This window comes from Fundulus heteroclitus, chromosome 21 (genome assembly GCF_011125445.2).
Source record: "Fundulus heteroclitus isolate FHET01 chromosome 21, MU-UCD_Fhet_4.1, whole genome shotgun sequence".
NCBI lineage: Eukaryota > Metazoa > Chordata > Actinopteri > Cyprinodontiformes > Fundulidae > Fundulus > Fundulus heteroclitus.
The window spans coordinates 16,459,818-16,487,124 of NC_046381.1; the positions used below are offsets into that span (position 1 = coordinate 16,459,818).

Below are 27,307 nucleotides of genomic sequence, written 5' to 3' on the forward strand. Positions count from 1 at the left end.
TATACAGGCTTGATTTTCACAACTGGAAAGTAATAGCCATCTGCCCAAGCAGGCTGCAGGGGTATCATATGTGAGCAGGTAAGTAACTGATGGCTATTAAAATCACACATAGCTTCCCTTCTCCAACACCCCCCCCCCCACCCCCACCCCCTCACACACACACACACAGCAGGTTATTGCAAGAGACAAAAAGAGAAAGCGAGACAGAGGAAGGGATGAAACACTGAGCAGGCCGCCTGCCTGTCAGAAAAACTTGCCGGCAACAACACATGATGGCCGTGATTTATAGGTGTAACATATGAGACGCCTTCAGTTGAAGGCCCGAGATTACGCTGAAAGTCGGGGGGGGGGGGGGGGGGTGACAGAGTTTGGGCCGATGTCGCCGGTGATGCCCGCCGAGTCCTCGTTCCCAGGCCTCGCCCCGCCAGGTTAGTGTGGGAAGGTAAGCCCCCCCCCCCCCCCCCTCCACGAGCCCACCCCCTCGGCTTCCCCTCAAAGGGCATGTGCGACCCCGTGATGACACATGACCTCTTCAATGGCCCTCCCCGAGCCGCGTCTGTCATTTCCCACAATCCCCGCTCCCATTTTCATCTCAGGGTAAGCTCGAAATTACAGGAAAGAGCGACGGAGGCTTCCTCTCGCCACCAGACGTTTTGCGCTCCAGTCGGTGTCAACGCGTTTAGACATCCGGAGAGAGGGAAATCTGCACTGTGAAAAAAAAAAAAAAAAGTGCATGATAAAAAAAAAAAAAAAAATCGACGTTTTATTTAATTATCGGCATGCTAAACGAAATTACGCTTTTGATAAAAAACAAAAAGGAAGCATTCACACATGCAGTAACTGAGCCGAATAGCTGCTCTTTTTAACATCTCATTTATTCAGAGGATGCAGCGAGTGCTGATTTATTCCCCCCCGGCTATCTATAATGGTCTAATTACCCTCTAAAAGCTTCTCCATTGGCGTCTGTGTAATGAGGCCCCTGCAGACAACAGGTTGACATGAGACTGCCTTCAGCTCACCCCCACCGCATCTCATCCCTCCTTCCAGCCTAACTCCGTCCCGCTCACTCGGCCCAGCCTCGGGCGGCCATGGCGGATCGACCAGCAGGGGTCCATGTGCACAGGAAGCCGTTGAGTGGGGAACGTACAGGAGAGGTCCTGACAAGATAAAGATATCAGGAGCAGACAAGGGCAAAGGAACATATTGATAGAGAAGGCCTCTCTCAGGGCAGGCTGACACCAGATACCTGCTATTTAAAACAGTGGTTTCGCTTGCTCATGGATTTGCTGTGCTGCATCCGAACTGGGAGGGCCATAAACTCTTTTTGGTTCCTGTCTCACCCCCCCCCTCCCCCCTCTTTCCAGCCACTTCATCCCGCTTGCACGTCTTCATCCTCTGAGCCGTCTTTTACACAGTGCGAAGCAGACAAAACACAGTCACCCCTATAACTGTTAATACCGCCGACACAAGGCTCCGTCTTCGGGCCCCTTGTGAAACTGGAATATGTGTTATGGGAGCTCCAAACTGGATCACGTTAAAGCGGTCTTTCCCCGGACTCTTCTTCGCAGTTAACCATTAGCGCTCCTTTTAGTCTGTCATTGCGGCAGGGGCCCCCCAGTTCAGACCTCGCTGGCTTTGGGCCAGGGCTCCTTTGAGGGATAGATGTCGGGGTCCAGTCTACCTTTGGCTATGCATTGTGTGTGTGTGTGTGTGTGTGTGTGTGTGTGGGTGTGTGGAAAAAAGTGACAGTGAGTGGTGGGGAACAGCTGAAAGCCCATGTTTGGGGGGGGAGGGTTGTTGCTCCACTTTGAGCTCAGTCAAAATCTCACAAAATGGCAGAAATTCAAAGGAAAAATGTCACTGAGTAAATTTCTTTTTGTCCAATTTGAGTTTGAAGCTGATAAGAGATGGGCATACAACGAGGGATTCCCCGTTTTTAAATGGTAATGTCGTTTTAAATTAAAGAGGAGCGTAAAACGTGACTGTACTTACTAATTACGGGACTTTTAAAGTCAACTGGTTGCAATGGGTTTAAGTCGAGGATAATGGAGTGCAGGAATAGATATGCATTCTGCATAGCATGTTTTTAGTTATTAAACATTTTGAAAGTCATACAGACTTTTGCTTCCACTTCATAGTAATGTACAGCTTTGCGTAGGAAACAAGAAACCTATCAGTTTTGCCTTCCACAACTCTGGCCTTTACAGGGAAGATAGGCAAAATGACGACCAAAGCCCAAGGACTGAAACTCGGTGGTGGCGGCATCACCAAAGCTGGTCCGCTTCGATGAGAAGATGGATGGAGCTATATTCAGTTCATTCCAGGAAGAAATCCACCAGGCGGCAAAATACCTGAGACCACAGGGTGGAGGTTCTACTACCATCGCAGGATAAGGACTTTACAGCAAGAACCACAAGGGGTGTTGATTGATCAAATAATGTTCATGTGTTAGAAAGACCCAAATTCCAGACCTAAATAAAATTAAGACTCTGTGGAACGATGTGAAAATTAATGTTCTACCTCAATTTGACTGAGCTTAAGCTGTTTTGCAAAGAGGAATGGGCAAAAGTATTAATTTCTAAAAGCACAAAGCGGCCAGAGACATTTTAAAAGACTTGTTGTATTCCCAGCGAAGGGTGATTCTACAAAGTACTTGGGTGGATTAAATAGATATACACCATCCTTTTCAAATCTTATTTGTAAAAAAAAAAAAAAAATGGAAACCTTGATTTATTTATCTTTCCTTTACATTCATAATTCTGCTTTGTATTGGTCTATCACATTCATTTGCAATAAATCCTACTGTGGCTTGTGGTTGTAATATGACAAAATGTAAAGAGTTTAAGCAAATTTTTACAAGATGCTGTAACACGTATTTTTACCACGCCTCCTAAACACCCCTGTCGACAGGGGGAGACAAACAGGTCAACTGTGTCGGGCCTAGGAAAGAGAGAGGGCCCAGAACTGGAACTCTGAGCTTTTTCTGCAACTTTTAAGTTAATTTAGCCCTTTAAATTAAATATCAGAATATCTGGTTTTCAGACATCTGGTGCACAGGAAAGGAAAGGTAAGATAACATGAAAAAAACAAACAAAAACACAGTGTTGTCCAGGGCCCTGGCAAAGCTGTCCTGCTTCTACAAACACTATATTTCTGACAGAGGCAGGCAATGCTGTGAAGTTTCCTATATATGACATGTTGTTTTACAATTTTAAACATAATAGTTTCTCTACTTAGACTTGTTAAAAGAAACACAACCATGCCAAAAACTTTTTTATGCTATTTATTCTGAATGTTTTTACAATATGATAAAAAGATACAGTTGGATCCAAATCTCTGGAATGAATATTTCCCAGTAAATGTTTCGATTCAGAAACTTCTTTTAATCAGTCAAATAAACTAAACTTTTATAATACGAGTGAAACTGGTGTAACGATTTGCTAATTTTATACAGGTAGGTTTTAATATAAGTTTCACAAAATAAGTCTAACACAACAGTAAGATATATTATAACACTCTCAAGCAAAATACAAGAAAAAAAATGGATTTTGATAACGGATAACTAAATAAATATTGATCCACTTAAAAATAATTTCTTACAAGGTGGCATGTCAATCATTTATCTGAAAACGATAGATAACCCCCTATCAATGCTGAATATAGATAAAACAAATGACAGTACATTTTACTAAACGAGAAACAATGTTTTAAAAGTGAACATTAAAAAAACAACAACACACATCTAAACTTTGTCAGGACAGTGAATAGCTCACTTGTATCATGGAGAATGTCATGTATGGCGTGAGTACAAGTGAAGTCAGGAAAAAGTGTGTGTCTCACGTTTATTGTGTAAGACTTGAGAACTCTGTACATATATAAGACAAGGCAAGTTTATTTATAAAGCACTTTTCAGTAACAAGATGATTCAAAGTGCTGTCAAAGTATTTGATTTACTGTAGCTGAAAGGTAGCCAAACACTATTTCTAGGGTCTTTATTTAGGCTACATTTGGACTGTTACTATGACCGGACCTATGCTCCATGAAAAAGTCAGATTTTTAACATGTTTCATAACCATGAAAAACATGTCCATGGACATCCATTGCTTGAAGAGGGGTGGGGACTGCTTTTGGGTTAAGAAGTTCAGTTTACTAGCATGTTGAGCTTTAGCATTAGCATTAGCATTAGCTTTAGCACTGTCACTACATACAGTCAATGCTTACATTTCTTATTGAAATAGTTAGAAACTTTTAATATCAGTTCAGAAAAAGGTACACACTTTTTTTTCAACAACTGCACCTTATACTCATAGGATGAATGCCTAGGGGTTAAGAAGCTTAGACTGCTAGCAAACTGGATTTCAGCATTAGTGCTTGTTTTTAAACTATTTAAGGCATAAAAATCTAATGAAATAGTAATAAACTGTTTAAATACTTCAGCTAATGTGTCATTCAATGGAAATGGGTCCAGAAGCTCAACTTACTAGCAAGTTTGACTTTAGCATTAGTGCTGATGTTAAACTGGATAAGGTTTAGAATGTTACTGAAATAATAAGAAACATGTATAATAAAACTCTAACACATAAACATTTTCAATCAGAAGTCTTTTGAAGTTAACTTCTACTAGTTTCCTCTATTCGTTCACAATACAATACGTCATTTAACAATAATAAACACAACCATTAACGTTAGTAGAATTTTACTGTAATTAAACGTTTGATTTGTTTTTACATTTGATTAAAATCTAAATAATTTAGACGGCCAACGTTTAATACCTTATATAATGTACTAACCAAACAACTTGGCTTTTAAACAATTCCATCTTTTTCTTTTTACAGTATACTGGCTTTTCTTTTCTGTGTACCCCACATCCCCTGTGACAGGCCCCTCCTATGTAGCAAGACCCATTATAGATCCCCTTCGGCCCCAGTCACCACCCCTAGACTTGACTCATGCCCCCTCCTGCCACATACCCCTGCCCCTGCCTTGTCTCACTCCAGCACTGATGGATGGTGAGGGTCAGTGGTTCAGCTGTGGAGTTCAAGCCTGCGGGCCTTGTGGAATCCCCCCCCCCCCACCACCACGTCCCTCCCCACCTTCAATACTTCTATCCACTCCCCCCCTGCTACCTTTTACTAGTCGTGCTCTTCCCGCCCTCGCCAAGATAAAAACAATGTCAGAAACCCAAAGCTGGACTCTCAGCTGAGAAAACTCATAACTCTCCCCTGTGCTCCCAAACGTCCTCAACACCCCACTGTTAACACTTTCATTCCTCCCAGGGTCCCCCCCCCCCCCCCCCCCCCAAATAGAAGCGGCTTACCGGGGCCACATAAATCATCGACAGGGTCAGGCTGGGCCGAGAGCTAAGGCTCATCTCGCTTTGAATGAGCAGCGGCAGGTCCCTCACTGTCACTACGCTGTGAGTTATCTCTTCATAATGACGCCTCTTGGATGTCTGTGAATGTGTGTCTGCCTGTATGTGTCAGTACATGCGAATGCTACTTTTGCTTTTCATCGTAAAAAAAAAATAGTTTTAGACCTTCTCTTTAGAAACAACCTTTGCATGGGAACTCCATTGGCCCATATGCTCTGTGGAGCTGTATCCTGTATGATTGCGTGATTGTTGCAGAGGAGGATTGTTAAGGAGGTTGAGCCCCGCTGCTCCCACTCCCCCCCTGTCCTTAGGACTTCATAGTGGGGAGGTTTCTGGAGAGTCTCAAGTTGTAGGCCTAAATCTGTACTGACACGCACTCTGCTCTTATGCTAATCACAATGTTTTGGGAGTATTGAACAGACAAGGGGTTGGGGGTGGGGGTGGGGGGGGGGCATGCAGTTCAACTCGGAGTCTCGACGAATTCCAGTAGTTTTGAAACATGGCAATTATCAGCATAAGCCTGCACCCCGACCAAACCGCCAAAGCGAGCGGAAATGGCAGCAATCAAGCCCGATTTCCCTCCGAGATGCTCGACAGGCCGGACACACACATCCAAAGGAGATGGGCCCTCAGTTACGAGCAAGAACCAGAGCTCCGCAAGCCCCCCCCCCCCCCCCCTGACAGATGGGAGCTGAAGAGAGGGCAAGTCCTGGGGCTGACAGCAACGCTGCCAAAATTGCTGTTGGATTGACTAACAATTAAGATATCAAAAGAGATCACGGCAGCTCACTGACAGCTGCTTCAATTGTTTGCACCTGCTCCTCTGGTGTTCTGCACATGTCTGGCACGGATTAGGCCGACTCGTGCTGGCCACATTTCACCTTTCCACAAGTGATTTACTCCAGAATCATCCTCCTGCCTCTCCAGCTTGTTGAACACGCCCTTTAGCTGCTCTCCCATTATGAGGAGGGTGGGCGGCCCGTGGGCGCGATGGCATCATTATCTTTGTCATTAGCAGTATTATTACACATTGCTCATGTCTCTGCTCTCTGTTGTTCAGCTGCAGCGGTGTGGTGAGCGCTTCCAAGTCTGGCTTTTTTCACAGACTTAATGATGAAACCTTCTAAAAAAAAAAAAAAAAAACACATGCTACGAATGCAGACATACACACAGTGGGGGGAAAGGTATTGAGCGCAGCATTTTTTTTTTGTTAAAGAGATTACTTATGAGGCCTAATAACTCAACTCAATTCAGCTCACTTATTTAGCGCCAATTCACAACTAACAGCCCAAACAGTCCCCACCTACTAAATCAAAACACCTATTACTTTCGTGTAATGAACCCGAATGACACAGGAAATAAGCCCTTACTGAAATGCATGAAGTATTTAACTAGTAATGAAAACTTAAAGATGCCTCCTGTGTGTAGAAGTTAGTCCATGCATTGCTCAGGTGAGAGTTTGTCCAAATGTCTTCAAATCTTGACCATTCTGGGGGACCTTTCTATGCACTCTAAACTTCAGTTCTCTGATGAGATTCTTTTAAACTGGATTCGAGTCCAGTAAATGATTGAGCCAAAGAATAGTGGGTGAAATCAATCCTAAATATCCAAAAAGATTTGCAACTGTAACTTAGGCCCAGTTAACACGTAGCTGGATGTCTGGGAAAAGAAATTCGCCTTTTTCTGCGGTTATGCCTTTCATCCACACGTCAACGTCGTCTTACTTAATGATTCTGAAAATTCCAGCCAAAGTGGAGATTTCTAAAAACTCTGTTTGGGAGCCCTGTGTGCGTAAATGACAAGACAGAGTTTTAGGGTCCGGCACTTTAAAGTCTGCGACAAATAACGCGACGCCGACAATCACATGTGCAGCCAATGGTTATAGACTTGCCCACACAGCGGAGTAAAAAGATGAATATGGTCAGAGAGGTGCGGATTGCTAATCAATGTTAAACTGGACAAATTCACTGCTAACCTACTGCACCATCGATCGTTTATTTCCAGCTGACCTTAAGGTTTTATTGGTTATTCCTAACTCTATGGGCCCATCTTACTTAGCTGAGCTCCTGCAGCCCTACGCTCCTCTCAGAGCCCTCAGGTCAGCCGACCAGCTTTTGTTGGCTGCCCCTAAAGCAAGGTCAAAGACCAGAGGTGGCAGAGCCTTTTCTATGGCGGCACCCACACTGTGGAACCGGCTCCCTATGTCTGTTAAGCTCTCTCAGCCAGTCGGTCAGTTTACGTCCACACTCAAAACGCAGTACCAGTACGGAAAATTTGTACATAACCGATTTGAGTTCTTGGGATATTTCTGTAATATTCAGTTAATTATGTCTCGGTTTTTATTCATATTGTTAGGTTTTGGAACTTTGTTATGAATGTTCTTATTGTTTTTTTTTATCAAACTTTGTTTTATTTATTGTTTTATCCTTTATCCACCTGAGATGTGATTGTTACGAAGCACTTTGGTCAGCTGAGGTTGCTGTCAATGTGCTATATCAATAATACATTCACCTACTTACCAGCTGGGCTCCACACCGCATTTCCTGTCTTTGCCTAGGTATCGAGACTTAAAAGCAAAAGCATACATAGAACGTTACAAACATTACAGTCGGTTCAGATTCTTTTTGTGTGTTTGTTTTTACAAGCCCAAATGGTTGAGTTGCTTAGTGATACACTGCCCTCTATCTGTCTGGCATGTTTATAACAACACCCCGTGGAGAATTTATACGAATTTGTGTGGATGAAAACTTTTCTAAAAACTATCATGTGTGAATGTTATTACTTTTAAAAATGATGTGGGGTAGATATTAGTATAAAAACTAAAAGATACGTGTTGTACAAGGCCTTGCAGTTAAGGGTGGTTTTACATTGAACTGGCTGGAGGCTGAACACAAATGCCCTCCAGTTTCAAGAAATTATGAAAAAAACCCACCCCTTCACAATTATGTGCCAGTTTGTGCCCGTGCATCACTAAAAATTCAAATGACAATACGTTGAACTGCGGCTATGGATCCTTTTTTAAGGCATCAGATATTTCCTTACTCTTTGAGTTTACCCCTCTGATTTTAACCGAAACACAATTTTCCAAACGGACCTGAGTTAAAAGTGGCATCTTGTGTGTTTGTTTGCAGGTGAACAGATGGTGAGCATCCCTGCCTATTATACCCAGACCTGTGTTTGTAAAGGGAAGCAGCTGAGGGATAAACAGAGAGAGAGAGAGAGAGAGAGAAAGGCACCAAGAAGAAAGACCAGCGACTATATGCTCACACAGATTTTATAAGTGCGTGTCCACACAGTGTTTGTACTTTTTGTGTGTGCATCTCCGATTATAAAACATGCAGTTCAAACACTGGAGCTATATATTATTTGTCTTCCCTTGAGCTCCATTAAATCCACTTCCTGTCACGGCGGAGGCTAATATTGTTCTATCTGTGTGCAGTAATTGTTTAAGATCATAAATCATGGTTCATTTTTTCCCCGCCTGACACATTTTAGCCTGTGTGCCAGCAATGTCTCTTAATATAGAGCCACAGCTAACTACCAAACATATTTTTTATAATAATAGAAAACAATTGCATACAATGCACACAGCACTCCTCCTTTCTTCTCCTTGTTCTGCCAAGAGGAGACAGGACCGGTTGTACCCAGTGCCAACCCCACTGGATCCCGGCCAATCTCCCTGGACCGTCGAGATCTTATTCTGGTGTTGGCCGTTGTGGCTGGTTGGTTACACAGTGTAACTCTAGCTTAGCCTCTGACACAGTACAGGTATGTCCCCTGTGGCCCAGATTACCAGGGGACTGTGTAAACAGCCCTGCTAATCTGAGGAAGTATCCTGCTGGCAGCAACCACTTTGGTATTTCATTAACAAAGTCACCGTGGGCAACGCAAGACTGATAGCTGAGGGGAAAGATCAACAAATGGAAATTGCTGTATAGATTTTGTTTTTTCCCCTTTGGAAATAATATAGACCAATAAAAATACATGTGCAGGATTAGAAAAATTAGAGTAAGATCTCCTGAAACTCAGGGTATTGGTTTTAGCATTTAGTTTATATTATATAATTCCAACCATATGAACCAGTAAAAGACCTTCTAAAAGCTACATGAAAAATAAATTAGGTGCTGAAATCAGGAGTACTTACAGAGGACAGTGTTGAAAAAGATCTCAGTTTAGAGATTTGGGAGGAATTATCATGGAGAATCAAGATAATGAATTCTCAGAGAAGGGCCTTTAAAACAAATTAGTATGTGCACAATAAGAGTTGTGCATGTGCAGTCATGGACCAACACACCACACACAAACACATTTATAAGACTTGTTGTAAATGGAGAAGTGTGATCAGGACCAGACATGTTGGTCGTTACAAGAACTTTTCTCTTGGAATATTTGGTTTTATTTAAGCAAATTTTTAGTTAAAACTAAATTAGTTGTCAAAATTTTGTTTGGTATACAAAAATGATATTTAACTTTAAACACAGGTAGATATTCAGGTTATCTACAGGGCAAAACAAGCAACTTTTTCAAAGTTTACTATCTATTACTAGATAATAAACTATAAATTTAAATTTTACCATCGTTTGGCAACAGTCTATATTGAAAATTAACAATGAAACGGGACCCGTGATTTGTGGTGCACATGTATTTCCTGAACCACCCCAAAAAACTCTTTTAAAGATTACAGGTCAATATTAAATATGAACATAGATTCCCCATTTTTACTAAACACTAACTTCATTCCCCATCATATGGGAAACATTCCTTACTTTTCTAAATGTTTAATCCCTTAAATTTTAGTTTTTTGCAATTAAAGCACTCTCTGTTATTTGTTTTGGTCAAATAATAATAATAAAAAAACAAATTTCTCCAGCCATTTTTTGTAAATTGAATTTATGTTTAAAAGTCTTCGCCGAACCTGTCAAAAATTAACAGCAGTTCTTGTTCACTTTTTGGATTAAAGCTGCAGTAGGTAACTTTTGTATACATTTTTTATATATTTATTAAAGCTATAACTATGTCTTGACAGTAAAATATGAGAGATAATCTGTGGGGAAAAAATTCAAGCTCCTCTAGCTCTTCCCATTGGTCATACTCCCATTTGCAGAATACACCACTCCTAGTCACAAACAACCAATCAGAGCCAGGAGCATATATGTTAGTAAATTAACTGTATATTGAAAAAAATTGTTTTTTAACACAGGGAATATTGAAAAATAGAAAATTATATATGCTGCATATAGCATCATATCTTGTGGTTTTGTCACTCATTTTGTAAAAGCTAGCATAGCAGCCATGGTGCAGGCAGTCAGCGTGGCCAGTGGAACGTTCCAACTCTCTATCACAACAATGACAAGATCTTTACAGTTAATGTAAATCATCAAACTTAAAAAAAGATGGATTCAGCATTTCTGAATGATTTATAGATGTCTTTATGGCTTGTGATTTTTATTTTTATTTTAATTCTCCAGGCAAAAGGGATTTTTCTCTAGGGAGTTGGTTTAGCATAAAAACACGAATGCTGCTTGGCTTAAGAAGGCTTTTTTTTTTAAAGTGATAAAATGATGGATATAATGTTTACTCAAATTGCCACAAAATATTTGAGTTTATTTAGCTGGCAGATATTCACTATTTGATGGACCCTAGTCTATGAAGCCATCTGCTCGATACCCTCATGAAAACTCTTAATCTCTATCCTGAATCTCAACACTGGGACTGTTCTGACCACCTTCAGGAAGCAAGATGCTGAAAAATGATGGCTGCTCACACAGAGACAGAAAGAAAGAAACAAAAGCAGGTTCTGTACCATGTCATCTCAGTGGCTGAGATTCTGTGACAAGAATGATGTCCAAAATCAAATTAAACGTTGCACCTGTTGCATCTCATGCCAATATCTATGAAACATGTTCCAATTAATCAATATATGTAGTATTTGACTTAAAAAAATCAACCAACCTTAAAAACACCCTCTAGCTCATCTGCCTGACATCCTGTAATGGAAATTTTGGACACCTGTTTCTTTAAGTCTTTTTAATTTACTAACAGCTTGGGCTAAGACTACTTGGTAATTTCTCAGGCCCTCTTTCCATTGTCCTACATGTCATCTCCAGGCAGACACTGTTTAGATATTAATGGCTGCATGATGAGATGGCCTCTGTACAAGGCTGACCTTACTGGATAATTGATCATGTAGTGAATGACATGATGTGGTTCGGGTTGAATTTGAGCCGCTCTAACACAAATGCAGAATACAATTTTTTTTTTTTACATAACAATTATAAATCTTTTCTTAAATAACTTCAATCTTAATAAAAATTGAGAAAAAATGTGGAAAATCCTGAGAGACATGAATCATATGTTCAAGTAATTATTCTCAGTGTGGAATACAAACATCTCTGAGTGGTTTCTTTGATGACTTTTCTGTTGCAGTAACTAATCCTAAGGCCAAATGAGAGAAATAATGAACATTCTTTACTGGCATGAGCGTGTTTATAGAAGCACAACTCTAGCATGTAAAGAGAGAGGCATGGAAGCACTTCTCTTCCTCAGAACAAAGTAATTAAGGCTCTCTCTCTCTCTCATGTTTTTTTTTTTTTCAGCCCTGTATGAGCCAAGGAACGTAACTCCCTGTATGCAAGTCGATCATCGCCGCAACTTGACATCCTGACCCGGACATTTAATTTATTGATCTTCATTTTATACGGATGTAAAGACCTTTTGCTCTTTTAAATTAATCCAGGTTAATTTGGCCAGGCCCCCTATCCCACCCAGCATGAATGGGCCCTCTGTTGGGCAGAGCAGGCCCTGGCCACCCAGTTTTATGGGAATCTGCAGTGAATTAGAAAATCTGTCAATGCGAGAGGAGCTGTGCGGCGCGGATATGCCGTGTCACTCCACCTGTAAAAGAACTGCTCTTTGTCCATTATCTCCCAGGCTTACCTGAGGAGAGTTAACCTTGAGGTCAATAACATCTCCATGGTGTTTCATGACTGGCTGGGCTTGGGCTGGGGGGTCTGAGGAGAGCCATTGTTAGAATTCAGGCTGCAGACCCACATTTCCTCCAGCTTTTGCTCTCCTCATCAAATACCTCTGGGAAACAGATCTGTAAGGAGCAGCGGAGAGAGCCGTAAAGATGCGATCACTTTCACAGGAAAGGGTGGCCACTGTGCTAGTTTGTCTTCATTGTGCTTAATATAAACACCTCATTTCTTTGCATAAAATTACACCTTCCAGGTATGTTTCAGCATGATTTAATTTCTTGGCACCATAGAAGACTTTATCCTGGCAATGTTTAACTCAATCATCATAGCTACATATAATGCACAGCTCCAGACCCAAAATCTTTCCATGAGCCAGTCTATAGACAGAAAACTAAAAATTCAGAGCCTTTTGGCTGCCTTAGGTCTTTTACTCATTTCATGTGACTCTGGCTTTTTTTTTCCTTGAGTAGGTTTTCATTTAAGCATGTTGGTATTGCAGGCTAAGCATTGGATTGGTGTGTGATTAGTTTTTCTGCTGCCCTTGCTATAATTTCCCGCCTGCTGGAAATAACGAGTAAGATTAAAATAAATACTTTGTCTGCCAGGCAGAAAACAACCATTTTGTCACTGTGGTGTATATAGTGGTTTGCAAAACCATTCACAGTCCTTTAACTTTCCCACATGTTGTCACGCCACAACCACAAACGTCACGGGGTTCTACTGGGTTATTATAAGACAGACCAATTGAAAGTAGTTTATAATTGTGAAGTTTAGAAGAGAAACAGCTCTGGTGAAGGTCACTAATGATATTTTCATGGCTTCAAATAATGGACTTGTGTCTGTACTTCTCCTGTTACATCTCAGTGCTGCATTCAATACATTTGATCACAATATTCTCCTAGAAAGGCTTAAACATATTGTAGGGATTAAGGGAAAATTATTAGACTGGTTTAAATCTGATCTAATAGATTCCAGTTTGTTCATGTTAATAATAAATCTTCTTCAAACTCACTTGTGGAGTACCGCAGGGTTCAGTCCTTGGGCCAATTCTCTTTACTATATATATGCTTCTGATTGGTAAAAATTGTAATCTTTGGATCAGAGTCCTTACAAAAACTTCTTAATCAATTACTTAATCTGGATGGCATTAAATTCGCCTCTGCTACTAAAGCAAAAAATCTTGGTATTATTTTTGACCAAGACATGTCATTTAAATCCCATATTAAACATGTTTCCACGACTTCCTTTTAAAACCTCCTGAATATCGCCAAAATTAGAAATATTTTCTCCTGGAGTGACGCTGAAAAACCAGTCCATGCATTTGTTACTTAAAGGCTCGACGATTGTAATTCTTTACTCTCAGGAAGTGCACAAAATTAGGTTTGAAGCCTTCAGCTGATCCAAAATGCTGCAAAAAGATTTCTGATGAAAATCAACAAGAGGGATCATGTTTCTCCATTTTTAGCTTCCCTTCATTGGCTTCCTGTTAAATCAAGAATAGAATTTAAAATTCTTCTTCTAACGTATAAAAGTCCTTAATAATCAAGCTCCATCGTATATAAGAGCTCTGATTACCCCGTATGTTCCTAACAGAGCACTTCACTCTCAGACTGCAGGTCTGCTGGTGGTTCCTAGAGTCTCCAAAAGTAGAATGGGAGGCAGATCCTTTAGCTATCAGGCTCCTCTCCTGTGGAACCAACTCCCAGTTTTAGTCCGTGAGGCAGACACCCTGTCTACTTTTAAGACTAGGCTGAAAACTTTCCTTTTTGACTGGTGAAGATTCTCAGTCATCCAGGTCATGGTCATTCCAAAAAAGTAAAAAAAACACAAATACTGGACTTTTTTCAGAAGTTTGAAGAAATTTCGCTTCCCATCCAGAAAGCTTTCTCAATTCAAAATGTCTGGAGTAGAGTGGAGTTCCAAGCTTTATAGTATTGCCCAACAACAGGAATGATGTTTTGATCACCTGTATGGAGGTGAGGATTGTGGCGATAATTGGAATGAATCAACCCTATTGCTGTGTTATACGTTTTTGAGAGTTGGAACCTAAGTCCTCCTCCTCTGTTTAAGGTTGTTTATTCTCTCTTAATGTAGATGGCTTCCTTCACCCCACTTTCAAACCATCTGTCTTCTTTGTCCAAAATGTGAACATTTTGGTCCTCAAGAGAGTGTCCTTTGTCCTTTAGGTGTAGGTGGACAGCAGAGTCTTGTCCCAAGGTGGTAGCTCTCCTGTGTTGAGCCATGCGTCTGTGGAGAGGTTGTTTGATTTCTCCAATATAAAGATCAGAACATTCCTCACTGCACTGAACTGCATACACAACTCCGCTCATCTTAGGTTTGGGGGTTTTGTCCTTAGGATGCACCAGCCTCTGTCTGAGGGTCCTGTTTGGTTTGAAATGTACTGGGATTTTGTGTTTGTAGAAAATCTTCTTGAGTTTTTCAGAGACTCCAGCAACATATGGGATGACAATGTTTTGGCGTTTATTCTTCTCACCATTATGTTCAGCAGCGGGTCTTTTAAATTTTCTTGCTGATTTGACAAAAGCCCAGTTGGGGTACCCACAGGTTTGGAGGGCACATCAAAGATACCCTTTTTGACACTATTACCAAATAACATGTATGCTTCTGTGTTTTTGTGTCTCTGCTCCAAGCGGTCGAGCCAGATGACCGTTCACACTGAGCTTTTCCTTCCTGTTAAAGGGGAGTTTTCCTCTCCACTGTCGCTTCATGCACGCTCAGTATGAGGGATTGCTGCAAAGCCATCGACAATGCAGACGCCTGTCCACTGCAGCTCTACACTCTTTCATGAGGAGTGAATGCTGCTTGTCAAGACTTGATACAATCTACTGGGTTTCCTTATATAGAAAACTTTTTAATCAATCCGTATGATTTGATTGAATTTGACTTTGTAAAGTGCCTTGAGGTGACATGTTTTGTGAATTGGCTCTATATAAATAAAATTGAATTGAAATCTGAAAGGTATGGTGCGGATTTGTATCCATACCCATTTAACTTTGATAACTGTAAATAAAATCTAGTGCAATCAAATGGCTTCAGAAGTTACCTAATTGGTTAATAGATACCCTCTGTGTGTAATTTAATTTCAGTATTAATAAAGATGTTCTGTAAAAGGCCTCAGAGATTTGTGAAGAAATAGGACCATGGAGAGCCAGGAATATGCCAGACAGGTCAGGGGAGAACCTAAAAGCTGGGTGACCTACAAACATAATACCCAAGATCTTGACCATGCCAACATGTTAAAGAAGGTGCTCTGTCATATCAAAGCAACATGAAACTTTTTGGCCTACATGCATGTGTGACGGAAAACGTGAAATACACAGCAACCTGAATGCACCATCACCAAGGTGAAACATGGTCGTCACAGCATCATGCTGTGGGGATACTTTTCTTTAGCAGGGACTGGGAAGCTGGGAAAAGTGTTGAAGGGAAAATGGACAGGGCTAAATACAGGGCGATGTAAGAGAAAAACCTACTAGCGATCACAAAAGTTCACCTTCTGGTAGGACAATACTAAACATACAGTCAGGGCTATAATGGTTTATATTGGTGGCCTGATACCGATCGGTATCGATACCGGTATCAGTATAAGGCCCGATACCATCGTCAAGCACTCATACTCGTACTTGTAAAAGCAACCCAATACTCTGAACCGATACCCATTTTGAGATTGATTTTCCTCCTGGCCAGGGCTACACTGCAACTCAAAGGCTAGCTACCACTCTATACCATGTAGTGGTGCTATACACCAAGAGGTTGTTTACTGACTCTCCAAACGAAAAAGAAGGAGAGGAAATGACTGAAGCACTAACCGAATTCATCACCCTTGATGATCAGTCATTTTCAGTGGTCAATGATATCATTCAGTTATTTGTGATATATAAGTACCAAATTATAAAGTGTTACTATTTTGAACCGGCAAGTATCTGAACTGAAGTGCTAGTAATTTTACTCGGTCTAGAAAAAAAAATGGTAACGGGACACCCCTATTTTACATCAAAGTGTTGCTATGTGATGGCCCAGTCAAAGTCCAGACATAAATCCAATTGGGAATCAGTGGCAAGAGTTGAAAACTGATGTTTACAGATGGTCTCTGCCTAATCTGACCAAGCTTGAGCAATGTTTAAATAACTAAACACAAAAAAAGTAAAAGGAGCTGCCAGAAGCTGATCAAATTTACTACTGAAAGTTTATTGACAGTGGCATTAATTTGATTATTATAATTTTTTGCATCTGCTCAGACCTCATCCAAATCGGTGCATAATCCCAGGTCAGCGGGACGTCTGTTTTGAAATGCTCCTCTGCTTAGATGGAGGTATTTGAATAGGATGTGACCCACATGTAAATGACAGGTTGGGAGAAGTTTACTCTGAAAGCAGTCAGGCAGGTGCAGAGCAGAGACAAGTCCAGGTGTGCTCAGAAGGACAAAGACAAAAATCCACTCTGTGGTGCTGTTCATCTTTTGTTTATAGACACGGGTTAGTATACAACTTAATGGGGAAAACAGCTCGTTTAGATTATTCATGCGCCTTGCTGAGTTTTATTATGCCGCGCAGCTCTCATCAGAGGACCAAAGGGAAGAGGGATTTGCCTAATTTGAATTGATTTTTTTTTTTCAAGTCAGCCGAGCATTTGTCAACAAAAGCCAACAAAGCGAGACAGACAGCTCCGCGCTACGCAAGCTGACAGCAAATTAAACAGTGCTGGATTGATTACCGCTGGCTGTCCAGCATGGATTCATTTTACCAAACAAAATCAGAGACGGATGTCTTTTATTGAGATGATCATGTGAAACTTTTTCCAGTGTTAAAAATAATCTCCCAACGCCAGGGATCTGCCACATTTACATTGCTGTAAAAAAAAGTATTCCCCGCTCACAGATTTCTTCTCTCAGTTTTTTTTTTTTTTTGTCACACTTACATGTCACAGATCTTCAAACCTGAGTAAGAATAAAACACAGTTTTATTTTTTTAAGAGAATAAAGCTTCCCAAACCAACTTGGCCTCATGCAAAAAAAAAAAAAAAGAAAAAAAAGTAATTGTCCCCTAAACCTGGTAGCTCCTCCCTGGGCATAGTTTTTCACATTACCCCAACAGCCATCAGGTGTTTGTGATATCCGTCAATGAGTCTTTTCCATCACTGTTGAGGAAGTTTGGAGCCATCTTTGCAGATGGATGGCTCTGAATTATTTAATTCAGCAACATTGTGGGGTTTTGAACAACTCAGTGTTTTTAAGGCCATGCCAAAGCATCTTAACTGGATATAGGTCCTGACTTTGGGAAGACAGACAGGCCATTCACTGCAAAAATAGAACTAAAAACAAGTAACATTTTCTTGAAATGAATGTATTTACCCTTAATTTGAGCAGGTAAATAAGACTATTTGCCAATGGAATAAGATTTTAGCACTTAAAATAGGAAGATTTCATCTCCATCATCTTATTTCAAGTGCAGTATATCTAATTATCTTATTTTAGGGGTATAAATACCCATTCCATTTGCAAATAATGTTATTTACCTGCTCAAATCAAGGGTAAATACATTCATTTCAAGAAAAAAGATTGCCATTGCTTCTAGAATGTCGTCTCTGCAGTGAAAATTTCCTTTTTGAGGATAATTCATGTATTTGCAGTGAAGGAGACGCCGACCCCGCACCATCACACTGCCTCCAACAAAAGCTCACTGGCATTGGCTGGGAGGTTTTTCACGGGTGCACGTACATATTCAGTTCTGCTAAGTTTATTCAAGCACTTCCATGACTTCAACTGAAATTAGATGCACCCGTTAAAACCTCGTCGTTTTGGGGTTGTCTTCAAAGGTAATGTCGTTGCATCCTAACCATGCACCAAAAACGGAAAAGTTCAAGTAAAAATAAGTTGACTTGAAAGGATATTTTAGCTACTTCGTCTGAACCATGATAAACAGCAGGTAATTGATTCGGATTACAATGTGCAACCCTGCTTTTGCCTCTGTCTCACCCAGGTGTGACTCTTTTTTGTTGTGAGGTATTGGCTAGCCCCCCCCATTCACCATGGTGGTCGAGCATTTTCCGATGACGAAGGAGGGTCTAGAGTAATGGATCCATTTAGCAGTAATATTTCTTAATGGAAACAGCCTAATTACAACCGCAAATAACCACAAGCCTTCACAAAGGATTAAGTATGCGACCGAGGAAAAAAGGCAGGAATACATTTTCCAAATGATGACAAAAAAAAAAAAACATCTGCAGTTGCTAAAAGAGTCTGGCCAAAGGGTTGTTGCGAGAGAGAAAAATGCTTTGTCACTCTAGATTTCACAGCGCTGGTTTGAGCAACAATGTCGCTGGTTTGGATTTCAAAGCCCCCGGCTTCCACGGAGAAAAAGAAAAACAAATATTTGTTTTGTGGTTTATTGTGTTTTAATATGGCAGCGAGATGAGACGCAAACGGAAACCTGGAAAAAGTCAAACGAAGCTGCTGAAGTCAACAAAAAAAGTCCACTGTCTCTGACAATCACGGATAAGCCATGACTTAATCGTACTTAAGGAAAGATTTGTGATTTTGATTACTGATCGGGCCAGTTGTTTCACTTTTAATCTTTTGATTGTGTTACTCAGACGCAGATTTCAGAGGGAGAAGGGAAGTTTTATCTTTTTTTTTTCCTCAAGGGATTTGCTCCACTTAGCTTTCTCTGTCTTTTTTAATCTGTTGTTACGGGACAGATGATCTCAGCCATAAAGCACAAACTGCCACTTCCAAACAAATAATTGCATTTATCCTGTTGGTAATTTCACTCGAGGTCTGAATACAAAGCCAAATCCAGGGGTATTATTCCTGAGTATGGTTGCTGGCAGTCCTCAGTTAGTTCTAGGTATAGAGAAATGAGGTCACCGGGGACTCCTGATTGTGAACGAAGGCCTCCAATCATCACTCATCAGCAGTCGTTACACGCCTATCGCTGCTCCCAGCTAGCACTACTGACTGCTATAGCTGGTTCTTGAGGTGTGTCCTATTTGTGTTTCAGCAATAGGTGATATGTTTTGCGCAATGTTTTCTCTTACCTCTACACCACCCCCTTGGGGCTGTTAGGAAATACAGCTACAACTTACTGTTGTTTGCCAAGAAACAAAGCCAATGTAAGGATGGTCCTGTAGTTCTACATCCTTAACAGCACAGCCTACAGTGTTGTGAAAAACACTTTGAAACAAGTAAATAATTCATCTTATCAAACAAATACCAATATCAAAAAATTGTAATGTTTGGTATTATTCCACTAGCCACATCCAGTCCTAATTACTACCAAACTTGTTGATTTAAAGAATCACCTTTCTAACTGTGTTCAGGTTGCTGGTGGCTGTGTGGCGCATTCTCACCTTTCTCTAGCAGGGTGTGACAGGTGGACTGCCCTACAGGTGTTCGTAGTCTGATTAGAGGAGCGTTTAAGGAGCCAGAAGACTGAAGGAAGGCATCAGAGCATTAGCTCTCTCAAAGTGGTACCTGACCGAGCCTTTGCTCCCTGTAACTCCTGGTTCCTAGTTCCTGTCTAACCTCCTTTGTCTTTCCTCCAGTTACTGCTACCATACAGAACCGGGTCTGGGTCATTCTCACCTCCTAAGAAGATCCTCAATTTGTTCTCCTTTTCTGAACCCCAAGAGCCTTCCAGATACTTCTAGGTCACTTCCACTCCAAGTCCATCACCTGACCAGCCATAACCTGTCCGCCCTCCAACGCTCACCACCACCGAGTCCTCACCACACTCCGCCCACAACCTGGCATCCGCAGCCCGCCGATGCCTCTCCAGGACTCGGCTTTTCAACCGATCCGTGGGTCAGCCTCTGCTTCACCATCTAACCACCCTGCTTACTGTTAGCGCTCGTTACCATCTGATGCTTATTTACAGTCCACGACCAGAGCCGTCCCAGTCAGTCCCCAGTTCTACAAGCCGAACTCTTCTCGTTTACTGCTTGTTTCCATCTTTGCTGCCTCAGGTTCCAAATGGAAAACATAAATATGACACAGCATTAAATTGCCTAAGCAAGCAGCACATCATGCCCTAATTTAAAGAAATTGAAGATCAAATTAAAAAGAGTAACTGGAATCTTTCAGACTTAAAAGGGCTAGAAGGCCATTCTACAGTGACAGCCTTTATCCTCAAATGAAGAGAGCATGGAACAGTGGCCGGCCAGCTAATATTTCTCCAGGAGAGCCTTGGCGACTCATCAAGGACGTCACAAAAGAATATAAAACACTGCAGGCCCTACTTGGCCCCAGGTTAGGTCAGTACTCCAGCGGGTCGCCGGTTCGATTCTTCGCTCCAATTATCTCAGTCATTGTGTCCTACTTCACCCAAATTTCCTGGTGGTGGTGGTCAGAGGGTCCAGTGGGACCCGTGTATGGCACCCTTGCTTCTGTCAGTCTGCTCCAGACTAATATACCTCACTCATTGTGGCGTAAAGCGCCTTGGGATCGTCGGACTAGTTAAAGTGCTTTATAAGTACAAGCCATTTACCATCAAACACAAATGTCCTCAATGTTCGTGCTAAGTATAGATTCCATAATGATAATAATGAAAAATTATCTATTTAATTCATGAAGCACTTTACATTTACAAAACAGCTCAGCATTACAGTCAATAAAACAATCAATATAATACTAATAGGAACAATAAAATTGAGACAAAATACAGAAGTAAAATTTATGAGTGCATTTAAAACAGAGAGAAACAGGAAAAAATTAGATCGTAAAAAGAAAGGTTTTCAAGCCTGTTTTGAAACATTTCAGTCCGTGAAGTCCTTAAATGTGGAGGCAGAGTGCTCCACAGCAGAGGAGAAATGGCCCCGGGGTGCAGGATCGAGTCCTGGGAATGTGAAAAAGGTGGCTGTTTGCAGGAGTGGAGCGCATGTGAGGAACAGTGAAGGGTGAGAAGGTCTTTTAGGTAAGATGGCGCAACACCGTGCAGACAGTGGAAAGTGAGCAGAGAGACTTTGTAGGTGATCCGGACAAAGACGGGAAGCCACTGAAGTGAACGGAGAATGGGGGTAACATGTTTGCGTTTACACACGCTAATCATGATCCTAGCAGCACTGTTCTGAACATACCGTAATTTTCTTATGTTCTTGCCAGGGATCCCAATGAGTATTGCTTTGCAATAGTCCAGTCTGGAGGAGACAAAGGCATTGATGAGCTTTTCAGCAGCAGAGACAGAGAGCGTAGGCTAGAGTTGTGCAATGCTTTGAAGGTGGAAGACTGAAATTATACAGATGGGCTTTTGAAGGTGAGCTGTGGACCAAAAATAACACCATGAGTGGTAACCGTACTGAAAAGAGAAATGTTCTGGCCAAAGAAAACGTAATACTGAGGATTTTTTTGTTGAATGTGGTGTGGATTACCGAATTGAATCATTGTGTTTTTGATCTCTTAAGGTGGAGGAGATTGTGCTGCATCTATGCCTTTATCTCCTTCAGACGGGTTATAAGTGCAGAAAGACAGGAGAATGGAGGTGTTACAAAGGCTGAAGATGAAGTTGGTGAGGTCTCAGACACATCGTCGAGCATCATCACCATAGCAATGAGATGAGACCCCATAGCTGCCGATGATGCACCCGTGGAAGCATGTACAAATGAAAAAGAAGGGGTCCCAGAACTGATCCTTGGGGCCCACCACAGGAAACCAAATGGCTTAGTGACATGGCAAGTTCAGTGGAGACACATTCAGATCACCACTCAACTCCAAGGTGCTGTAGGAGGTGGAGAAGGATGGGGTGGTCCTCCGTGCTGAAGGCTGGTTACAGGTCGAGAAGAATGAGAAGCGAAAAATGTGTCCCAGTTAGTACTGATCAACAGGGAATTTGTGACCCAGGTCAAAACTGTGTCAGTACTGTGAGCCTGATGGAAACCAGATTTAAATATACCCAGAATATTCTGCTTTTGTGTAGTGACTGAGACAAGTTTTCTTGAAAACTTAGTGAGTGATGCTGAAGCAGATGGGTGACGGTGGAAAAAAGTACTTTGGAGTTATCACAGGCATCTGAGATTGGGGGGGGGGGGGTACTTGTTAATGAAACAATAAAAGTTTCAGGGATAAAAAAATAAATTACACATTGATATATGACCATTTCTTAATAAAGAACACAATATGTAATGGGATATCCTAATGTTTTTAGATGATCATATATAGAGAATAAGGCACCATCATGTCCATAATCTATAAGAACCACCAGCGTTTAACAAGTACGATGGATAGGGCGTTATTCCAAATTCCCATTGTCTTCTTAAGGTCTCTGACTCTGCTCCTCCCTGTAAGGATCACGCCAGCATGGACAGAGTCCAAGAGCCCGCAGCATTTTCTGTCACCGATCCTGTTGCTCTGTGCCCTAAATAGACGACACTGACACCCTAATGTCACCTGGACTTTGTTCCTTAACATCCCTGCGCCTCTCCACCCTTGCCCCTAGGGGCGATTCCCAGCCTTGGCTCTGCTCTCCCCTCCCTTTTTTTTTATTGAGACCAAAACAATACATCCTGAGGCCTGAAGGCTATCTTTCCACCTTCGATCTTTGTCTTGTCCTCCCTCCTCCTGCTTCGTGTGCAATGTGAAAAATGCAGGGGCAAAAAAAAGGGAACTCTGGAATAAGTGCATGAGACCCATGGGGCTGTTCCACAAAAGAAAGCCCCATTGTTGTCGTTTGCCATTATGGAGGCATCCATAGCGTGACAGCACTGTGACAAGCTTTCCTTCCAGTTCCTCCGGTTCCAGTCGTGTTTGCTTTTGATCATAGAAATCATTGTTGCAGATATTAGCGAGATCTGCAGTTGGTTTATAGAAAATAAGAGGGGGGCGGGAATCATTGTTAATATTATGTTCTTGATTTAGCTGATGGAGGGAACTTTTCCAAAAAATGAAGCATTACTGTCCATTTTGACTAGAATGAGCTTATTTTCATAATTATGGCATGAGCGGTTTGGTTTTTTACATTATGCTGAAATCAGATCAGCTCTCTAAAATAAACATACAGCACCAGAGATCCTCCAGCAGATGGTCCACGTTTGGCTACCTACTCTAAGTCATTAGAAAATAATGCACTTCCTTAGGTTCTGAAGCGAAGGCGTTCCATAGGAACACATGCCAATCCACAAATTGGTGGTAGTGTACAAATCTGGGACAAATTCCTGCCAACATCAATGTCTGTGAAGCATGTCTATGGATCTTTATTCATTGCTATTAAGTTCCTTGTATCCTTTTCCTGGGCTTAACTGTGATGACAACGTTTTTCAAATCCCAACCGTTTAGAGCTCAGTAAACAGACCGCCGCTTTTAAAATGAGCAAAAACTAAACAAAGAATACCCTCTAACAGCACAATCACTTATGAGAACCTAAAAAAAAGACGAGACTGTAAAGGAGAAAAGGAGGAGATTGGGTTATCCCTACAGTAAGTCTCTAACAGACCAAACAAACAGTACCATGTGAGTGCTATGGCCCAGAAAGGCTCCCATGTAAGCGGGACCTTTGATTGTTCAGAATCCATAAGAGTTTAATGGTGGAGGTAAGGGTGCCTGCTTTAACTCATCATGCTCTCGCGATTTAGAGCTTAGCATCCAAAATGTATTTTACAGTCAGAGCTCTGGGACACAGGTAGGGAACTGCTCGGGGTTTTTTCCAGCATAATGAAAACCACCTGTCTAATCAAACAAAAACTTTGGAAATAAGCAAAAGTTTGAACATTCTTGTATCAGACAAATATAACCAGGGTAAATAATACATTTAGTTTTCAAATGATAAATTTTTAAGGTCATACTAAAGGATCTTCATTTGATTTAGGCCTGGAATTTGACTACGCCATTCCAACACCTTTACTTTGCTTTCCTTTTAAAGCCAATTGGAGATTCATTGCTTGTATAATTTGGATAGCTGTCCTGCTATATAAACAAACTGCATTTTATCTTACGGCCACAAACTGATGGCTTGACATTCTTGTTTGGGATTTTCTGTTAAAAAAGCAGATTTCATGGTTATGTCAGTTGCGACAATTATAACGAGTTGCCCAGGTCATGAAACAGTAAAGCATCCTGGTCCCTCTCACTACCATTTCCACTTTTGATTGTATGTTGTTGTTTTTTTTCTGAAATGCTATGTTAGTTTTATGTGAATTGTGACGGGACGCACACCTACCCAGTCTTTTTTCTCTCAGGAGGAGTTACTCTCTTGTACATGGAGTTATTTTGATGAGCCAACCACTCCTGCGAAGGCTCACCATCTTTCAATATGTTTCCCATCTGTAGATAGTGACTCTTATTATGGTATGCTGGTGAAGATTCTCAGTCATCCAGGTCATGGTCATTCCAAAAAAGTTAATAAACAAAACAACTTGACTTTTTTTTCCGAAATTTCAAGACGTTTCGCTTCCTATCCAGAAAGTTTTCTCAATTCAAAATGTCTGGAGTAGTGAGGAGTTCCAAGCTTTATAGTATTGCCCAACAAAGGCCTTGTGATGGCTTAGATAACATGCAAATTTAACTGAAACAGGTCCACCCCCTTCGTGATGAGGAGTCGTTAAGGTCGTTGTTGGCCTGCAAATTAAACCGAAACTGGTCCACACCTCGGCAAAGGGGAGTCATTAGGGTCGTTATTGACCTTATTGTGGTTCACTGGAGTTTCAAAATCTCAGCAATGACTTTGTAGCCTTTTCTAGATGGATGTTTGGACTTTTTCTTATATCTGGTCATGATTTTATTCAGATTGGGGAAGGATGTGCTGCTTTTGGGATATTCTTTTGCCTGCTATATATTGTCAGTCAGGTGCTACTTGTGAAAAGGAACTCATTACTCCAGAGAATATGCATGTGTGTTACGCGTGCAAATGGGTAAAGTAAGATTTTTACACAGCACCAGGTAGCCTTCAAAAGTTTTTTGGGTTTTTTTGCTTAAAAAAAATCAATAATGTGGAATGTGTAACTTGTATTCAACCCACATATGTGCCTGATATGACATTTCATTCAATAAACGAAACATTAATAAATAAGTAATAAATAAATGCAAAAACCCCAGAGGAAACTTCTAATGGAGTGCATCACTGTTGACATAAAACCTTTATGACCAAACTTGCAAAACAATAAGCAGCTATCAACTAAAATTATGCAGGATGAAAAACTGCAACTCTGGTTGATTGTGTAGCAAATGTCAGGAAGACAATAAATCCCTGGTCCTGCTGGAGGATTTCCTCCCTGTTAAAGGGGAGTTTTCCTCTCCACTGTTGCTTCATGCATGCCCAGTATGAGGGATTGCTGCAAAGCCACCGACAATTCAGACGACTGCCCACTGTGGCTCTACGCTCTTTCATGAATGCTGCTTGCCAAGACTCTGCTGGGTTTCCTTAGATAGGAAACTTTTTGACCTGTCTGTATCATTTGCCTTGCGGTGACATGTGTTGTGAATTGGCGCTTTATAAATAAAATTCAATTGAACTGGATGCCCAAATATCATGTCAGTCGATTTTTGGTTGCTGAGTTTGGCGGTTGCCTTCTGAGACAACAAATGTTTTATTTTGTCATGTTCAGTTAGTCTCCCTGCTCCTCCAGCAGCTGTTCCCTATTTATAAATCACTCACCTTTCCTGGTGCCAGCAATCACCCTGCCTGTATTCATATTCCTGGTTTGCATTCAGTCATTGCTGGCTCTTCCTTTTTTCTTGCCATATTATTTTGCTTGTTTCCTCCTCCATATTGGGTCCTTTATAAGTAAGTAAGCCTTCTGTTTTGCGTTCAATTTCATTAAACATTTTTCAGCGCAGGCCTGCCAAACTCCATCCTGTTGCCGAGCCTTTAATCACACAGAAGCATGACCTGTTTTGATAGTTTTTGAACTGGTATTTTGAATTTACTGTTAAGCCTTTGTCGTTTTGGTCATTCTGGAATAAGATACAACCATATTTAAACAAGAGGGTGGTGGAGAATTTGACAAGACAAATATATTAAGCTTTCAGGAGAAATTTATAAAAGTGGCCAGCAAATCAATTTGAATATATAAGTGGAGTTTAAAAAGCTAATTTCATCTGTGAATTCATATTTGAAAAAGAAACGGCAAGCTATTTGTGGCGCATCACCACCATTCCAAGTGGGGATGCACCTTGGACATTTTTACATTAGCACTGAAAGCATTTGCATCCAATTTACATCTGACAGTAGGAAGCTGTATCTTTTTTCCACAGTCTATGCCTAAAGGAGGCTCATAATAGGCAGTGATGGATGGATTATCCACGTAATTGCTTCCCAAGTACTCTTAAAGTGCCAGGACATTTTCAATCACTCTCCAATGACACCTTCCCCGAGGGTTCAAACCATCTGTTACTTTAGGTGTAGCAGTAAACGGTATCACCACATATTTTATTTTAAATGGTGCTGCTAAGCTGACCTAGACATAGATCCATTTTTTTTATTGTTCTTTATTACTGAACACTGCTCTGTAAATGAAATATTAATACCTTTTTGTCGTCACAGTTTTAGTTAAGTAAGAAGTCAGATATCTTTTCAATGCGTTTCAACTAAATACCCAAGTCTGGAAAAGATACAGCTTCCAAGTGAAGGAGGTTTCTGTCGAATGGAGGTCCTGGCAATCTTCCCATCGGGGCAACGTCTGCCTCTGCCTTCAGCCTCATTTGTATGTGTAAATAAGTCTGAGACGTGACCGCAAAGGCCTCTGGCTCAGACATCAGCAATGGAAATGAGCTACAGCGTGTCAACAGCCGCAGAGTAGTTTTTATCGGCCTGCTCATCTGTCTGTCATTCAGGATATTCTGTTTAGTCAAAGCGCCGAGCGTATGGCTTGACGGCCGCTGTTTTAGCATGCCATTTGTTTGAGTTTTGATTCCGTTTTAGCATGTCGGACTTGCAGCAGAAGCTGACAATGTCTGTTTGACTGTCAGCCAAAGTGATTCCCTGAAAAATATTTTCATAACCAGTCACCACAGATA

At 41.2% G+C, this 27,307-nt stretch overlaps 1 long non-coding RNA gene across 1 annotated transcript; it reads left to right on the forward strand.

Moving 5' to 3' along the window:
- The first annotated feature begins 5,327 nt into the window (after positions 1–5,327).
- LOC118556916 lies at positions 5,328–13,052 on the forward strand. Its single transcript, XR_004927488.1, has 3 exons — positions 5,328–5,416; positions 8,503–8,651; positions 11,968–13,052. It is a non-coding gene; the product is annotated as an uncharacterized LOC118556916 (long non-coding RNA).
- Positions 13,053–27,307: the final 14,255 nt, after the last annotated feature.